The sequence below is a fragment of the Parus major genome, chromosome 4A (assembly GCF_001522545.3).
Source record: "Parus major isolate Abel chromosome 4A, Parus_major1.1, whole genome shotgun sequence".
In the NCBI taxonomy this organism is placed as follows: Eukaryota; Metazoa; Chordata; class Aves; order Passeriformes; family Paridae; genus Parus; species Parus major.
This window is the reverse complement of record NC_031772.1, coordinates 13,007,782-13,027,140: the sequence shown is the minus strand read 5'-3', so window position 1 is coordinate 13,027,140 and position 19,359 is coordinate 13,007,782. Positions and strand designations below refer to the sequence as shown.

The window sequence follows — 19,359 nt, the reverse complement described above, 5'->3', positions numbered from 1 at the left end:
CTTATTCAGAGAATAGATCTTTCTTTTTTTGAAGCATATGATAAATCTGACTGTGCGCTTCATTTGGTCTTTGAAAACAAAGTGGAAATATCCTCTGGACGTGAGTAGGTTTCATAATATAGGATGTGAAGCAGTTTGTGTAGATGCTGTTTTTAAACTCTTGTCTCCTTTATTTTAATGTCTCCAAAGCTTCTGTGTCCCTTTCCTCAGCTGTCAATGCCTTGAATTCTCCTGGGTATTATGAGAAATCAATCTACTTTGTTTCCAACACAGCGAGATGCAGGAAAGAATTTAAAAGGTTTCTAAGAGAAAATATTCATATTGGAGGTCTCTACACTCAAATGGTATATTCTGTTGATATCTGTGTACCTAGTTATCCCAACTTTGATCAAAGATGCAGTTGGAGAGAGAAAAATTGAATTGAGAAAGAACATTTAAAATTAAAATTAATTGTACCAAACAAAAGGACAAAATGGTTTTATTTAAATATATTCACGTGTACACATGCATACATAAAACAGTTAAGCACAAAACATCTAGCTGGTTTGATAGTGAAATCTATAAAAAAATTCTTATGGAACATTATTTTCTCATAATCCATTTCTGCTAAACACAAGGAGCAGGTATAAAGATCCATTGAAACTTTAATTGGTTATATTTTTCATTTTTCCTGATTTTTTTTAAAAAATATTGTTTTTAATAATATATTGATAACCTGAAAAGAGACAGAGAAGATATGTATGTGGTTCACAATTCTGGGAAGCAGAAATTCTGTAAGAGAAACTCAGGATTCATCTGTTCCTTTATTTAGTATCTATTTATGAGCTCCTTATGAATATATGTTTGTTTTAGAAGATTGTTCTCTCTTCATATACTGTCCACTCTCATGGGCAAGTCACTGAAGACCAGATTTAGTTTCTGACATTTTTTAGGTAAAAAGTAAGGAAGAAAAAGAACTAAAAACATCTGTTAAGACAAAACCAAATCTTTTAATATATTTTATAATAAAAGGCACAAAAGTTTACAAAGTTACTATTTAAAAACCTTTTGCAGCTTCATTCTGCTGCTCCACACAACCCTGTACCCGAATGAATGGATGTAATCCTCTGCTTAAAATAGGGCAACTTCTATTTCTCTTGGTGTATGTAAAATGAGACTGGGACATACAAAAGTGTTCCATTTTTGTTTGTTTCTAAGGTGTTTTGACAGCAGATTCTTTGTTCTTTTCTCTGAACTGCTGACTCATGGACGTGTCTGTGCTGCCGTGGCTCAGGGAAGCTGAAGTTGAGCATTGGCAGCCAAAGAAGGGAACAGCCTTTGCCAGGCCTTCCTCTCTACCAAGGGACTCTCAGGGATCATTTCTCCTTGTGTCTTCCCCTAAGTCTGCTCCTCTTAGCTGAGCACTAATTAAACAGGGCTCTTCTTTATTTGTTCATCCTTTGAAGTATCTTGTTTGCCACTGGGAGAGGCTGATTAGGTACCCAACAGCCCATGAGCTCCTTCCAGACTCATATAATGGGGTGTACAAACCCTGCACTATGCTACTGCAAAATCACCCATTGAGAGTAAAAGGACAGAAAGGTTATGGAAAACAGACTTGCAGTTTTCTACTCCTTTCCAGTATTACACACATCCTCTCATCTGTACAGTCTGTCAGGCATCATTGTGACCACCCGAGCACCAGTAGAGCAGAACCCATCTGTAGTGCCTGATTATTAGAGCTGCTGGTCACAGAAGAAATCCCACTGAAGAGTAATTAAGAGAAGACTGTGCAGGAGTGAAACTTCACATAAGCAGAGTTTCCATGAATTTTAAGAATGGTTTGAAGTGCTATAAGTGACTATTCATTTTATCTGAGTTAACGGTATGGCCTTTTTTATGCTTCTCTCCCTTGCTTTATTTGCCCCTTTCAGATTTGCTGATAATACCAGAATAGAGCTAGTGGGGAGATTTAGAGGTAAAGAAGTTTGGAATCATGTTAAGCAGACAGCATTGTAATGTATCCAAGTTATTTTATATCTGTATTACATATAGTGTTACCTCTTCATTATTCATACATTCCCAAGTGATTGAAATGCAGGGTGAGGGATCTCCTTTGGGGAGGCTCTGGACTGCTCACCCTTCTGTGTGCCGATTATTCCACTGTCTTGAGAATTCTGCTAAGAACTGTAGAAATTAAATTAAAACATAGTCACTGTTTGGTTAAGAGTATATTGTATGCCATAGGACACTACTGAAAAAAGATCTGAAAAAAGTATGGTCTCCTCAACATTTATACTTCTTTCCTTTCCTCTTATAAAATGCCTTTTTTTAGCTTACAGTTGCAGATAATTTATGTACAAATATAATGACAATCCTTCTCCCAAGGCTTTTGTTTCATTACTGACACTTTAAGACAAAACTTTGTACATTCTTTCTACATATACAGTGTAAAACTACTCTGAAATGATTTAATTACATTCTAATCACTTCCTTGAATGTTATTTCAGCTGCCTGAAAAATTGACATTGGGAATGAATCTTCAGAACCTGAAGCTAAGCAGTGAACATATTCAGTGCCTTGTATTTTGTGCGTAGGCAGTTGAACTTTCTTTGACTTTGCTGTATTCATTGTAGTATTAATTCATGATAAATCCACCTACATTAGCCCAGTATAAGTCAAAATAGATAGGCTGAAGAAACAGCACATGTACTGCGAAGTTTTCTGTACAGTGTGGCTTTGGTGCCGCTGACAATGTCTTACTTAGTGCCATGCAAGCCATTCAGCTGGAGCAAAAAGGGTAGAAGTTTGGCATGTGTATGGGCCTCTGGCCTTCTAAAGCATTTGAATTAAAACTCAATTCTATTGTAAAGACATTAATAACTGAAAACTATTACTTGACTGGTTCATATAGCTTAAAGCTGGTGTATAATACATGCTTCCAGTTCAGCATCTATTTTAAACCATTCATCTACATTTCATGCCAACTGATACAGTCATGTCTGCTGCAGCATAGTGTCAGACCCTCAGTGCTATTCCTTTGTTTGCTAGGTCCTTTGTTTCCTAGAAAGAAAATTCAGAGAAAAGGTTTTTGGTCAGTAGCAAATACATAGTCTGAACTCATCTTTAGTTTGGCAGTTCCAGGGTAAACCATCACAGCAAGATAATACAGTGAATCATATATGAAAGTCCTTTGAGTTACATTTTATATTACAAGATGTTTGGTCTCCCTGATAAACAGCATAGGCAAATGTAAGCTGGAGAATATACTGAATGTAGAGGACAGAATTATGTATATAACATCGTTTTTATGAGACCAGGTTGAAGGGGATGATCAGGAGAGCTTTATGCGGAGGGAGCACATACAGCAAAAAGAGAAGCCAGTTCTGGTAATACAGTTAGCAATTTAGGGAAAGTAAACAGTGTCAGTAGAGGGTTTACTGTCTTGTAAAATGCAGCAATAGGAGAATCAACAGATAGTAGCTGCTGAGAAACTTTTTCTTGCTGGGTAGATGTGATGAGCATTCTGTTGTAGGAGCATTATCAGATCTGCACAGGCATTCTTCAGAAAGGCATCTTTTTATACAAAGGAGAAAATAGTTTTTTTCCTTGTTGAAGTATCCAAATTACTAATTTTAAAACCACAGGGTATGATATAATATTTGTTTGTATAAAATACAAAGGACTAGACATTGAAAAGGAAATAGATTCTTTATTAGAGAAACTAGTTGGGAGAAAATTTGTGTAAGTACTCTGCTAAGAAAAAAAAATATTGAAGTAACAAATTATGAATTAGTTGTTTTCTGAGGAGTGTGTAGCACTGCAGTTGGAGCAGTCAGTAGCAGAGGATAGACATGCAAGCAGTAAAATAATGTAGAGTTTCTGAATTGTGCTACCCAAACCCTCTAAACAGTCATTCAATGTGAACAGCAATTTGCATTTTCTTTCTACTTAACACTTCAATAGGAATGTGACATGATTTTATAGAAGTGGGGAAAGCAGAGATTCTGACTGAGAGTGGAGTGCAGAATATTTACAAAATCAGTTTTTTCAACCCCTGGATGAAGATTGTCCTAATTTATACAGATTGAAGATGAGCCTAATTTATGCAGAAAGGAAAGTGCTATTTTATGTTGAAAGGTTCTCTGCTATCAAGCTTGAACAATGTATTGAAGAAAGAGGAAGAATTTCACAGAAGTCATATTTTAAAGTCAGCATAAGGGATACAACTTTACAAATATTTCTACCAAACAGGAGGCAGTCCACTGAGTCTGGGTCTGTGTTGTTTTCTCTTCAATGTAGGAAGATGGTGAATCTTTCTCCCTAGTTTTAATGCCAGCCATTGCCAAATGCTCTGATATCTTCTCATACAAAAAATACACCTAGACATTGATGCATTTATTACTTATTTCCCCATGTATACCCTATGGTGATCTTTTGTTGTGTGTTTGTATAACCAGTGGTAAATCTATTCCTCTGCTTACCTTGTAAAGCAAGGTAACCTTATGTGCATGGTGTTTCCAGCTGGAAAGAATTTATTGTCAATGCCTCAGGCTGTTGTTTCACTTTCTTCCTTCTCCAACTATACCTGTAAACAAAAACTATGTCTACATTTTTATATTTAAATTTGCCAGAGGGCTTTTATATTCCAATTGCAAGATTCTGTAGTAGGAACAGATATATATTTAGAGAAATAGATTACATAAATGCAAAGTTATAATATATATATTATATATAATATAATACTCAGTTCTGCAACTGAGTATTTAATTATTTTATGTTTGGGGGTTTTTTTCACAGGCAGGTGCTTCTAGTACACTAAAAAAACACCACTTTGATTTTTAAAAATGTTTTATGTTGGAATAATGTATCTATTCTTTCAGTTAATATCAGTGTATTTCAGACTGTCTCCTTTGCTAGACTTATCTGTGCAGGTTGTGGCACACACTCTGCTCCTATCCAAGTCACCATGATTTTAACTGTTCAAAGCATTGGAAGCAGCAGTTTCCTATCCATATCTGTTTGCTATGAGCTGGACTAGCATGTTAGTGCATCTGGGAATCACAGACCTCAAGGCTGTATTTGGGATCCAGTTTGACCTGAGGGATCTCAGAAATGCAGTGTCATGGTGCTTTAGGCTTTGCCAAAGTGTGTGTATCCATACACATCCTGCTGCTTAGAACATGAGTCAGACTCAGCTGCACTTCCAAAGTTTCACACTAACCGTAAAAGGGGACAACCAAATTACCGCTGAGCCAGCAGAGGCTTTTGCAGTAGTGATATGAACAGGCTCAAGGCGGCAGTGGTCACAAGAACAACTGGTTAGTTGGACATATGTTGAACACATGAGAGCCTGTCTGAAGAAAATGGTAGCAAGGAGATTTTCTGACTGTGTCTCCTAAAGTATAAAAGAGAAGAGGTTTGGGGTATGTGTGTTAACTCTATTTCTCTATCACTAGATTTTGTACATCTAGTCACTATTTTCAAAAATTGTTATTTCAATTCTTAGAACTTTTGTAAATACATTTTCAATATGTGAGAGCAGTTAAATTACATTATAGATCTGCCTTTAATTTTTTTCTGGTTTATTCAAAGGGTTATTTTTTAAATTAAAAAAATCTATATTTTATGGAATATACCAGCTGTGACTGAATTCCACTTCAGTGATTTGAAACATTTTCATTACGTTTAGCTTGTCTCTGGAGCCATTGTTAGTTCCAGATCCAGTATTGAATCTTTCCAGTAGTACACTCCCTGGCTATCCTGAGATATTATCCTAAATATTTATAAGAGAGGGAACTTTTCTAAATCTTAGAGGATTTGAAGGATCATCACAAGATTTGGAGATGAACACAATTTAATAATGCATTGAGGTTTTGGGGTTTTTTTCTAAAGCAGCAACAGAAATTTTAGAAAATCACAGACCCACAGGATGGCTGAAGTGGGCAGGCACCTCTGGAGAACAACCAGTCCAACCCTGCTCAGAGCAAGGGCAGCTACAGCAGGATGTCCAGGGCTGAGGTGTGTTGGCTTTTCAGTACCTCCAAGAGCAGAGGCCACAAAGCCTCTCCAGGGAACCTGTTCCACTGTTCAATCACCTTTTCTTAGGTTTAAGCTATGTTTTAATGGTGTTGAATGGGATTGATGGAATGGTAAAGTTTTGGAGCCTTTCACTTTCAAGTACCACATGGTTTTTATTAACATCTAAATGTCAATTGTGGCCTTAAATGACAATATTCAGATGAAGATTTCTGCCTATGTTGTAGCTATTCTGAGCATAGATTCTTGCCATTGCATATCCTACAAGGAAATTGTTATATAATAATATTTTTTCTCATGACAATGCATATTTTTAGTTATTGATATACTTAAAAGATTATTAAACCATTGTCATGCTTACAAGGAATTTTAATATTAGCATTTCCATACTTGCAACAAAAACTATTTTCGTGCAGCCATGCTGATCTGCTCAGTATAACACAGGAAGTCACCAGCAGATGGGAATGCAACACAAGTGTCCTGATTACCTCTTACCTTTAACTTGCTGACAAGCAAATCAAAAGAGAAGTTGTCACAGTATTGTACAAAGTTACGTGGTTCTTAGCATAATTTCAAAGAAATGTGAAATTCAAATGCAAAATAATGTAATATCTAGGCATACCTTTTCTTAGCAGAAAATATCCAAAAGTAAGTTAGAAATTTTGGGGTCCCCCACACAGAGAGGACATTGATGTGTTGAAGCAAGTCCATAGGAGGTGACCAAGGTGATAGAGATTTGGAGCATCTCTGCTGTGTGGTGAGAGAACTGGGACCATTCAGCCTGGAGAAGGCTTTGGGGTGACTGAATTGTGACTTTGTAGTGCCTGAAGGGAGGACACACAAATGATAGAGAGGGACTATGTACAAGGGCCTATAGTGGCAGGACAAGGGGGAATGGCTTCAAACGAAGATAGTAGCTTTAGATTAGATGTTAGGTAGAAATTCTTATCTGTGAGAATTGCAAGGCCCTGGCAATGATTTCCCAGAGAAGCTGTGGATGCCCTGTCCCTGAAAATGTTCAGGGCCAGGCTGGATGGAGCTTTGAGCAACCTGGTCTAGTGGAATGTTCCCTGCTCATGGAACTGGGGGTGGAATTAGATGGTCTTTGAGGTCCCTTCTATCCCAAACTATTTTATGGTTCTATGAAAATACAGTATTTTGGTTTTTGTGTATAGACAACACTGTGCTCTTTGTATAACTAAATTTTGTTTGTGTTAAAATACTTCTCTTGGAACTGTAGTGTTCAGTCATGGCTTAAAAATAGGTTGCAGTTGGTACTACCATGTAAGTTGTCAGCCCAGATTTATATTTGCAACTTACATTATTTCCTCTTTTTTTCCCAGTTCCATACGGCTTTTCTACATAGTGAGGTGGGTGAGCAAAGTAATGATAGAAGGGCAATTTGTACGGCCAGCACTTAACGCTGTTTGAGTTCTTGCAATTAAAGCCAAAGCCATTAGATGGTGCCATGCTGTAACTAGAATTTTCTCATCTACTTAAAGCCGGCTGTGTGTTATATCTGGCACGATCTTAAATGGCTGAGCCTATTCTGCTAGGGCACTGCCTTGCATTGGTCAGCCTCAGTCATTATGCGCAAAACCCAGACAATAAATAAAATCTCTAGAATTTTTTTTTTTGTTTCAATGAAAAGACTACACCATCCTGAAAATTAAACAAAAGAGAAGGCAATGCAAGACAGATTTACTGCCCCTTTTTCAGTTGAAAGCAGTGTGCAATCTAAATGATTTACTTGTTTGCTAGCCCTGCATGGTGCTGTCTCCTGGGTTATTATTCACCTAAATGGGCAGTGTAGTACAATGAAAATGATAGCGTAGTTACAGATTCACAGCAATTTACTGGTTAGAATCTCAGACTGGTAAATTATTTAATTTCCTTTTTTTCACTTATTGTTCAAGGTTGAAAACTTAGACATGGAATATTAAAAAATGGAAAAGAATTTAGTAGCTTTGGAAGCTTTGGAAGTCATAAAATTGTGGTGATAATAGGGTGAGCTTTATTGTGTATGTAGATGTATAAGGCTTTTGTACAGCATCTAACTACTGTGTGACATTCTGATAAAAAAATTAACCCTCTACAATATCAGCAAAGCCCATCTTAAGTGGATTAAGTGCTGACAGTTATCAAAAAGCAGTTGTTAATAGGGAGTCATCATGTAAATGGGAGAGTTTTTAATCATGTGTGTGTGGGGACGGTAGGAGGTCTGACTCTGCATTTGTGCACATGAAAGACAGATATAAAATCATTGCACCTATCTAAGGGTGATGTAAAATTTTTTGGGTGGCAGGTCATGACCTAGCCAGTGCACCCATGAAGAGTAGTTTGTGTTACTCTGTGACTTCAGACTGTGCAAACAAATCTACCTATTAGTTTGGTACAGACAAATACAGACTCATAAAGCTGGACGGATAGGAACAGGCAACACGATCTATGTAAAAATGGGGGCTTTTTAGCCCAGAGTGTTCTGAGAAGTGAAAATGGAAAATCCATAGGTGAATTAGAATGATGACATGGAGACAGTGTAAGTTCTTGTTCTTGGTGGAAGGTTCTTCCCATTTCCATCGGCATGTGGCCCTGGGATCACCCAAATAAGGTGTAACAATTTTCTTTGTCAGGTCAGTTTTAAGCTGGATCAGTTCCCTTATCTGACTGAATGTGTGGCCCCATAAGCTCTCATGCTTGGCATAGTTGGGAGCTAGGGAGTAATTGGATTGCCTTTTTCAGTGGAATTCATAATTGATTATGAAAGCAAACCCTGTCACCACACAATTCAGCAGCAGCTCCCACTAGGGTAATACTGCAGCATAATGCAAAGGAGCCAGGGAAAGGATTTTATAGCTATACAAATGTACAGACATATAGATACTGCAGCAGTGAGATCACTGTGATGGCAGTTCTAATTTTATAAGATTTTAGTCTCGACCTGATTCAATGATTGGAGTAAAGCTTTGAACGAGAGAGGCTTCTGAAGGATGCCAAAGAAGGACTTTATTACAATGCCTGTGACAGCCTGACTACTAACAAAGTTCATCTCCTTGCAGTAAGATTGTCTGAATCAGGATGACATTAAGCAGTATGCTGACTGCATGTACCCCAGGCCAATAATAACATAAGTCTGGCTGCAGCAAGATCCATTCACAGTAGCTGGACATGCACAGGTGCTTTCTGCAAGTCTCTGATCAAAATGCAGATCTTGCCAATCAGAAAAATACTGCTGATCTCAGAACATTTGAATGAAGGTCTGGTGAAGCTCTTCAAACAAGTTCAGCAAGGTCATTTCAAGTGCTTTCAAGTTAATACAGAATATGTAGTGTTTTCTCTAACAAAGAGGTAAACTATGTATTATCATTTTTTAATCAGCTACCATAAAGCTATTTGAGTTTTCTTTGCATCTTCTTTACACCTGCATTAGAGACAATATGACAGTTCCTGTTATCTTTTCTTTCTTTATATGTCATAGCCTATGAAGAAGACAATAAATTCAAGGTACCACTGTTAGGCTTTATTTCTTTTAAAACTTGAAGATAATAAATACTTTGATTTTTATTTATTATTTATTATTTTATCTATTTGGCTACCAAACATTTTGATAAATGACCATAAATAGCTCTTTAGAGAGAGAAGCTTAATTAAAAGAAAGGAAGGAATAGGTTAAGTTTTGGAATGTGAATATTAATTCATAGCATTCTACCTCTGGTGACCTTGCTCCAGAAGCTGTCTAGGACAGGTTTAATGAGTTTGGTTCACTCAATTTCCAAATTACAAAACCAAGACAGAATTTGGCCCAGATTTTCATAACTGAGAGGTTCTGGCAGGAGAGGTTTGGTAGCTGAAGCATGGGGATACTGGGCACCAGGACTAAGGTGCCTGGGCAGAGCTGCAGGGAGAGGGGACAGTTCTTGCCTAGTTCTGGATGCCTCTGAAGTTGGCACATTGGGCTACTTCTTTGTCTCAGCCAAAGGTGCCAAATTAAGCTGAGAGTTGTGACAGCCTTTTCCAACATTTTGACTTTTATTCTGTTATGTAACCACAAAATAGTGGTGACAAACTGAATCTCACCAACAAAAGGACTTTCTAACAGAAGAAATTGATACTTTCCCTGCATTTCATGGCCAGGCAGCCTGTGTACAGTCAAGGAATTGTTAGGGTGCAGTGTGGACCCTCAACTTAAATAATTGTCCTTTTAAACTTTGAAACTTAAGATACTTGATTAAATAAATGTCTTTATAAATTTGAGAGGCCTATTTCGACATGTGGTTTAATGGATCTAATTATTACAGTTATAACAGATTACATTCCTCATGTAGAAGTGAAGGAGGAGAATTACATCACAAAATTCTTGTCTTCCTTATAGTTTGTGAGATCTAAGGAATGCAGAAGGAAGCAGTGCATTGAATACTTATGTGATTATTCTAGCAGTTGTTTGTGATATGGTTGTCTTGACTGCTTAGATTCTGTTGTTTGAGACAATAGCTAAGCATCTCCTAGTCACTGCAGAATCCTACAAAATAAAGACTAAAATTTTACCTCTACTGACACCAATCAGTGAAGCAGATGCTGCAGAAACACTGAAGAGAATTTTAACAGTTTTAATTGCATGTTAGAAGTCAATAGTGTTTTCTCAGTGGGACATTGAGTTAAAGGCATGAAAAAAAGGGATTTTTTTTTGTCAGCTATTATTTATTTTCTTATTTTTTTTAATTGTTCAAATGTTTTATGTCTTGCAAATTGTGCTAGTTTGTTTGGAATTACTCAAGGTAATTTGAGAATGCAACGTAATGCTCATAGATTTACTATGACCAGTGTGAGCACACCAGCTTTTCAGCCTTAAGCTGGAATTGCTTAGTATAAACATTTGCTTTTTTCAGTTTGAAACTTAATAAAAAATATTACCCTTCCTGCAAATTTTTCTTTTTAAATTTAAATAGGCCTATAAAATAGTAGTTGTATTTTAGAGTCTGATAAATGAAATTTTAGAGGTGGCTTTAATGCTTGTTAGGAACCACGAATTTTAAGATGAGCTTCATATCAGAGTAAATAATTTTTGAGAACATGATGTGTATTTGATATGTGAGCTCTGATAATGTTTATGAGCTCTGGAAGCTGAAACTGATGACATCACCAAATATTGACTGTGGTGCTGTATCAGATAGAGATACTTCTGCAATTAGAGGAAACAGAAAATGTGTTATTGAGTAAGAGCAGCGAGTTCTCTGTATTCTGCTCCAGCCACTTCCTCCTTTCAGTGCTCTCAACAGAAAGCAGCCCCTGCAAGCGAGGAATCATGGGGTTTTCAGATGAGTAATTCTTACATCACCAGGAGCCTCTCCTGGGCTGCTGCTGCAGAGGCTGGGTTTTCCTCACTACTTTGTCAAGACATTTCTACTGTTTCTAGAAAAGAACAGAAACTAGAAAAGAAAGGAAAATCATGTGCCTTAGTATCCACATAAGAGGGAGTGTTGAGTATGTCACTGCAACTGCGGAGTTTTTAGGGGGAAAAGCTCACAGTCACTGCTTTCAGGGCTTGCACTCTCAGATGTGGAAGTACAAATGAGGTTGCCTTTACTGTTGCAGTTGGGTACTTACTTGGTAAAGTTATGAATAAAAATGATAGGGAATTGCACTTACTTTAAAAAAATACATGGTAGGAAAGCATTCTATTCCAGTGCCTCCCAACAAACTTGAAAAAGTGTATTTAGAAAAAAATTACTACAAAGTTCTGGTGACAGCAAAATTTTTCTAATTTGTAAAACTCTGCTTAATTTTATTAATACACACTGCTGTGTTAATGGAATATATTTCCATTAATAAATGTATGCTACAATTTTGTGAATTAGTAAAGTATGGTGTGGGAAAGCTAGAAAGTTATCCTGGTAAATCAGGTAGATTATTTTGTTATTGCAATATAATTATTTATTGTAATATAATTTGAGGGCAGACTTCATCTTCTGTTTCTTCTGATGAGAGGGACCAAGCAAGTACATGTAAGCATGTTGAAGAGTGGAGATAGTGACAGAAAAGAAAGCTCCACTGTCTAGATTGGTAGCCTTTGTTTGCTAATCATTACCTTGGGATATTTCAGATTGTAAACATTCTTGGAAGAAATTCTTTGTTGACTGAATTTCTGTTTTCTTTTTTTTTTCTTTCTTTTTCCTGCTGACTCAGTCTATCAGTTTCCACTTAGTTAGACAGAAAATTCAAGTAAACAAAACATTCCAAGAACAGCTTAGAAGTATATGCCTCTTCTAAAATACTGTGAAATTAATCTCTTCTATGTTCTAGAGTATCATTATAGTAGATATCCTAGAAGAAATAGTTAAAATGTATTAAAACTGGTATATAGATGTGTAAAAAACATTTCATTACAAACTGCAAATAAATATAACCAGGCAATGTGAGGCAACAAAACTACTTATGCACCACAGCAGGACAGATGTTGGGTTTAATGAGATAATATTTACTGATAGGAGTTTACCTATTTATACACATGTAAACCCTTTTACAAGAAGCTTATTTGTTTGCATTTCACCAGGAATTTTATTGGCATGTTCCCAAGACGAATTGAAGTCTGTGTCAAGAAGACAAGGAGTCAAAATTCCTGAATGCAGACTGTAGAATTTATTTCACATGAGCAATGCATATTGGGAAATCCTTGAAGGCTGAGAAGAAATGGTGCACAATTCATAAATTCTGTTCCACTTACCTGCTCCGCTACAAGATGTACACAGGAGAAGATTCATGTTCTTACCAGGTCCCATCAGAATCTCCAAAAACATGATCCAATTAATTTCAGTTTACAATTCAAGTGTCTTTTAGTGACTCTTCACAGTATCCACTTACAATGACACATTTGGATTATTTTACCACCAAAATATATGGTACCAGGAAAATAAACAGAAGCATTTGCCAGGAGCTGCTTAAAGTGGTACAATCTAATGGAAACTTCTCTGCAGCTTTCCCTAAGGGTAATAATGTTGTGAAGAAGAAACTTCTTTTCATTAATATCTCAATGAAAAAGAAATCTGGACAAAGATGGTTAATGTAAATGTAAACATCATTATTTCTGGATCATGGGAATACATAAGTGTTTTATACATGAAAGATGCAGGTGGTTTTGAACCATTTCATGCGTTCTGAACACAAAAACATTTTATAAAAATCTTGGGTATTTTTCTGGCACAGCTGATTATGTGTTAGGATCATATAAAATGCAGCATCTGTGCCATTGTTGTTATTCCAAGTACACAGAGAGCCGTTCCCTTATGTCTTTAATTCACGGATGCTTAGTAATGGAAAAAGTTAAGCCTGTTGCATGACTAAAGGACTTTCTGCACGTATTTGAGTGGAACCCATATTCTCCATGTGGAAATAAGGAACATCCCTAGGAGAGAATCACTGCCAACCCAAAACAGTGTTCAAAGACACAGTACTCCCGTTGACAGGGATCCTTCCTGTCAGGATTTCAGTCTGAACAGAAGACTCATTTGAAAGATACTCCTCTACTACAGAGTACATTTTCCCTCTATAGGGCAAATGCCCTATACATAAAATCCCATGAGCCCTGTTTTTATTTTGGACAACAGTAAGAAAGAGAGGACTTGGGGGGAAAGCAGGTCAGGGTGTGGGGGGCCTCTTTTTCTCTTCCCCTGCCACCCTCCCCCCCAAAAAAATGTAGTTCACTCATCTAGGAGGCAGATGGTCACAGTGGTCATACTCCCCACTTTGTAACTGGCACTTGTTTTTGGCATTTGTTTTTGGCATGCTAATGATTTATTTTTCACAAAAATAGCTTTACAGACAGGGTCAATTATATTTTTGTATTGTACAGCATGTAGAGCACTTAGTTGCACAAGGCAGTTGGTTTATAGTGCACTATGCCCCTTCTTCATAACTGGCATCTTTCTGATACCTCAATTATATTGGAGAGGTCTATCTTTAAAAACAATCCATTACATTAGCATGCAAATACACTGGGGCTCCCCCCAGATAGCTTTACACACAGAGACAATTATATTTTTGCTTTGCAGGATGTGTACACCAGTTAGCTATAGAGAAATAGGTCACTTGGTCTTCAGATTTCAAGACCTTACTGCATCAAGTGATTTTGAGACACTTAAGGGTATACTGGTAGGTAAAATTATAGGAGGAGATTGTCCCAGCTCTCAGAAGAGATTCACATTCTGCAGAATGAGACATTTTGTAGTTCTGTTGTTTCATTATCCCTCAGTGTCTGGATCACTCTGTCAGTCTGGGTGAACACTGCACATGGGGCTCAGCCAGGTGGGAAACATCCTAGAACCAGTGGGATTAGTAGTGTGCTTTAGATTCAGGTACTAGTTCAGATGTACATGTTATTAGCAACCACTCGCTTATTCGTTAATTGTTTTGATGTCAACAACTACACTGATAGACATAAAGTAGAAGTTTTCATATTTAATGTAAAAATATCTAAACTACTCTCTCAGGAGAGCAGATAAACAATAGAGGAGACGTTTTCATACATGGTATTTATGACAAGATTTGTCCTTAAAGTATTCTGAGTCAATCTGTAGCTCTGTTAAAAACATGGTGCTAAATCTAGAGATCTAAATCTAGGGTGACATTTTGCATTTTTTTTTCTTGCAACTAGAAAGACTATAAATGAAAAAACAGAGAAAATAGTAACTCTACGGTAACTCTACTGTGCTGTCTGTAGTATGTTTGACAGAATGGTCATCACTAAAACCTTGGTCAGGGGTATAGTTACTTCAAAGCTTTGTTCATTTCAGTATGGTGATAAAACACATTTTAGTGCATATTAACAGGTGGTTTCTGAAATACTGGGGACTCGGTTTAGTTTTGGGGTTTAGGTAGTATATTTTTAAGTGAGGAATGCTCCATTCATCTGTCCACTTATTTATTTTTTTAGTACTCTCTCATATGTTACATGGGGAGAAGAGAGGAGATGAGAAATAACAATGCCAGCAGGAAATGAATGAAAATTATAGATTTGAAGCTACCCTAAAATAAAGGTGCCTGCTCTAGCATATATTGTAGGTTTGGAGACTAAGTGATTGTATGTTCTTTTCACACCAACGAAGAAAATCACACTTGTTCTTGATGTCTAATAATGATACCGCACAGTAAGCACAGTCTGAAATCAAGCAGATAAAAAAGGTAGGTTTCTTGCTGTCCAAAGAAACTGATGCGATTTATACGCATTTTGGAAACATCTTTAAGAATGGATTCAAATTGTGAAATCATTTAGAATACTTCAGAATCTGCATAATAAATATTTCCGTAGCCTCAGCCAACACTGGGACATGGTTTACACTGTTCTTGCTGAAAGTTTGGCTACTTGTAAACTACAATCTCAAATGTGTGAGGATTTTCATATTATTAATAAAAAAAAAAATGGCCTTACAGTCTGTGAAGAGGGGACACAATAGAAATGGTTTTAAGAAAGCTTTTGTGGTTTAGCTGTATTATTTCATGATAATGCATGTGAACTAGATGTATGTATATACAATATATACATACTACACATACATAGTTATTATAGGAGTTACTGCTCCTAAGTGAGGGAAAGAGGGGAGAGAGAGTAGGTAGAGGCTTAGTTCTGCCAACACTGGACATAGATACTGTCATTGCTGGCATGTTACCTTCTCCTGGGCCAAGAAAAGAAGTTCTTCTGTGGGCTTTTGATCAGAATGAAAAAAAAACAAACAACAAAACCCCTGGTGTTTCCATTTTCCTCTCAGGTGAAATGTCAAAATTATTGCAAGCGTCGTTGTTTGGTAAAGAGGTAACTAAGCTAGTTCAATAATTTACAGATTAATTATTTACTTAATGGATTTGCAACTTCTGTTTTCTAATCAAAAGTTAAATGCTTGCACAACACTAAAAATGTAATTTCTATTCATGTGAAGTATGGAAAATATGATTTTTTTAAAATAAACTTATGCAAAAATTAAAATTGGTTTGTTAGTTTTAGCAAAACACTGCAAAACTAGAAATTATGTCTTACATAATTCTGTTTTTTTCTGGAATGTGCCTCAGACTAATATGCAAGTTTAAGTTATACAGGATTTTAAAAGTTTTACAGGAGAGGTTGTCCAATGAATTTTGTCATGTCTTTATGTGAGAAAATTAGCAAGAGTTAATTAAAAACTGAAAGTTCTGTAATGTTTCAAATCCTATTTGGTGACAGTTTTTGTTCTGTTATCAGCAATGACTTTGCTTTAGTCAGGAGAAAAGGTTAGCCTAGAATATAGCTTGTTCCGGAGTTTATCACAAATACATTTCTCCCCCATATCTCTGAACATGTTTTATAAATTTTCCTCCTTGGATTTCACATGAGATCCCTTCTGCTTCTTACTCAGGATGTGCATTTTATCTCTTATCTTTCCTGCAAAACACGGTATTGGTCCTCTGTGAATACAAAACCTTGAAGAGATTAGAACAACAGATAGGAGACCACATATATCATGGACTATGATGTATACACATTAGTCAAAATATAAGTGATTTAATCATAATTTGAAATAACTTTAATTAAACAAACTCTTGCACTTTCGCTGATAATAATCTTAAACCAATCCAAAGCAGTGACATCTACATCCTGGGAAATTACTGGGAAAGATTACTATTTAATCACCATATAAATAAGATGCTCTCAGACATCATTCACCTTATTTACTTATTGGTGATCAAATGTGGATAAGAAACTGTATTCAGATTGACTAGGGACAGTAATTTTGGTGGAATTCAATTAACTTATGTTTCTGGTTGAAAATGTATCTCTGTTTATGAATAGCATTGCATCCTTTAACGTTTTACTGGTAGGACAGAACTAACAGCATGACAACTTGATGATCTGATTAACACAATCTATTGCCCTAACTCAAAATTTACTTGCAATTTGGAGGAGACAAAATTTCTAATTTATTAAGGAATAGGTGCAGGCTACTACTTTGTTTCAAATTCTGGTGTCTTAACTCTTGATGTCTCTTTCCAGAGACATTAAAAATTATATGATTATATCCAAGATTAGTTAGAAAAACACCAATCTCTTGTAGGTGTCTTGAGGATGGCAGATGGTCGTGTCTTTGTATCAATGAAACAAATGAACATGCTGTGTATTTTTAGTGATGTAAACTGAAAAAACCATATCCCGGTTCTCAGGGAAAATGTGAACTTGAAGGATAGTTAGGTTGTGGTATTGGGAAATACATTTTTAATTAAAACTTTATTTTATATAGAAATCTTGTCATAAGTTATTTCTGGAAAAAAATCCAAGAGATATCTATGTGAATATAATTCTGGAGCCAAGCATAAGATATTCTTTCATACCTCCCACAGCAGAAAGGCAGTGTCTCTGTGAATGTGCACATATCTCTGCTCCTCACATAAGCTGCATATAAATGTATTGATCTATACAGATGTAGCTGTATCAATGCCTGATGCAGCTGTCTCTCATGGGCTGGTCCAGTAGAAGGGCAGTAGATTCCTGAGGCCTGGTCTTCTACAAATTGAGACCAGCTCTGGAGCTTTGTTGTTTACTGATTGTTATGATGCTGTTTAATAACCTGGTGCCCAACACACTCATTAATTCTCTCTGTGCAGTCTTTCCCTGTGTTGTGAGAAGCAGTGTGGCTCTACAGCCCAGCATGTGCCCCTTTCTCCAGAAATCCACATCCATGTTGCCTACTTTCAGCCCCCTAAAGCAGAAAGTCTCAGATTAACTCCCTTCCCTTTCTTGGGGAAGGATTTTCCCCCCACAATACTATGTAGCCTCCTTTTGCTACTCCATGTTCTTAAGCAATTGTATTACACATTGATGAGCCTCTGGATGGGAACAAGTGCCCTCAGCTTTCAAGGTCTATCATCCAGAAGCAGCACTTTCCAAATCATAACATGCTGGAAGAGTGAGACAAATATTAAGACATAACAAGAAACTGACATTTATTTCAGAGCCTTTCAGCTGTGGATAAGAAAGTAACTTGTTTGTTACTCACTGACTAAGATGTGGTCATATCTGTTCAGAGAAGCAGATACCATGTTGTTTCAGCTGTAATACAGAGTTCTAGACTTTTTTTAAATTCTTGCCATATAATGTGTCTATGCATAGCGTAAAAGTTATTGCACTTGCTTACTAAAATGTAATTAAATTCGAGTTAATAAGAAGCAAATAAGAATGTAGGGTCAAAATATGTTCTTTGTTTGCATCTGTGTAATTTGCAGCAGGATTTTACCCATCATTTTAAATTCAACTAAATGAAAAGCATATGGTAGGCTGTACTTAAAGCAAAATCAATGCAGGCAAAACCAAGAATATTAGCAATGGTTCATCTAAGGGATCAAAAGAGTGGATCTGTAGTATACACAGCACAGCATTGCAGCTGGTTTGTCTTTAAATGTTTATTTACCTCTTGGGCTCTAAATACAATTAATTATTGTGAGAAATAACTTCCATAGGAACTGCTTTTCTTTTGCTCAGGAAAAAAAATTAAAACAGTTGGGCGTAAACTTCAGAGAAAGGTCATAGGTTAATAGAGTTTGTAAATAGAACAGCAAGGGAATCTAAACTTTAATTACTATAATGTAAATTACCTTAGAGAGCCCAAATTAGTGATCACTTAGCCTAGCCACTCCACCTTCCCAGTAGGTTCTGCTCACTTAGGGGGCTTAGCCCAAATTCCCTAAATTCCAACCAGATTGCTGAGATTGTGAACAATTTGCATAGTTGCAGCTTCTTCTCCAGGAACTTTGGAATGCCTTTTTTCTTCCAAAGCCCTTTCTGCCAGTTCAGTGCAATTAAAGTATCATTGCTTACTAACTTTTGTTTTAAATAACATATATAACATGTATAAAGAAAATGACAAAATTGACTCATCCTCACGAGAAATGCTGACACACAGATGAGAAAAATATCAGGACAGGTTGGGTATGGTTTTGCAGATCACATTCCTGAGCTGTAATTGTTCCATGGATTCTCTGCTTTTAATGACAGGCCTGAGTACAAATATTCAATGAATTCAAATAAATGCATTTAACAAGTTGTACACCAGAAACAACTTAAATACATTCCAAGTTCTCAATTGAATGATAAGATGGAAGTCAAAACACCCATTTTGAAAAATCACTTTGAAGATCAACATAAAAATGTTGTGTTCCCACCATCATGGCTGGAAATTGTGTGGCTGAATAGATGCAATGTGACAAGAGCTGGATTAAAGGAAGAAACTTTCTTTTATGTTTGCACTTACTAGGTTTTTCTCATAATTTTAAGAAGCCCCTGTATTTCAAACTTAACAAGCAGTTTTTTCCCGAACAAGTCTTTAA

At 36.5% G+C, this 19,359-nt stretch overlaps 1 protein-coding gene across 1 annotated transcript in view; it reads left to right on the top strand.

The window, feature by feature from the left end:
- Positions 1-19,359, top strand: part of LOC117243684 — a 166,722-nt gene that overhangs the window by 31,285 nt on the left and 116,078 nt on the right. The window lies entirely within an intron of this gene.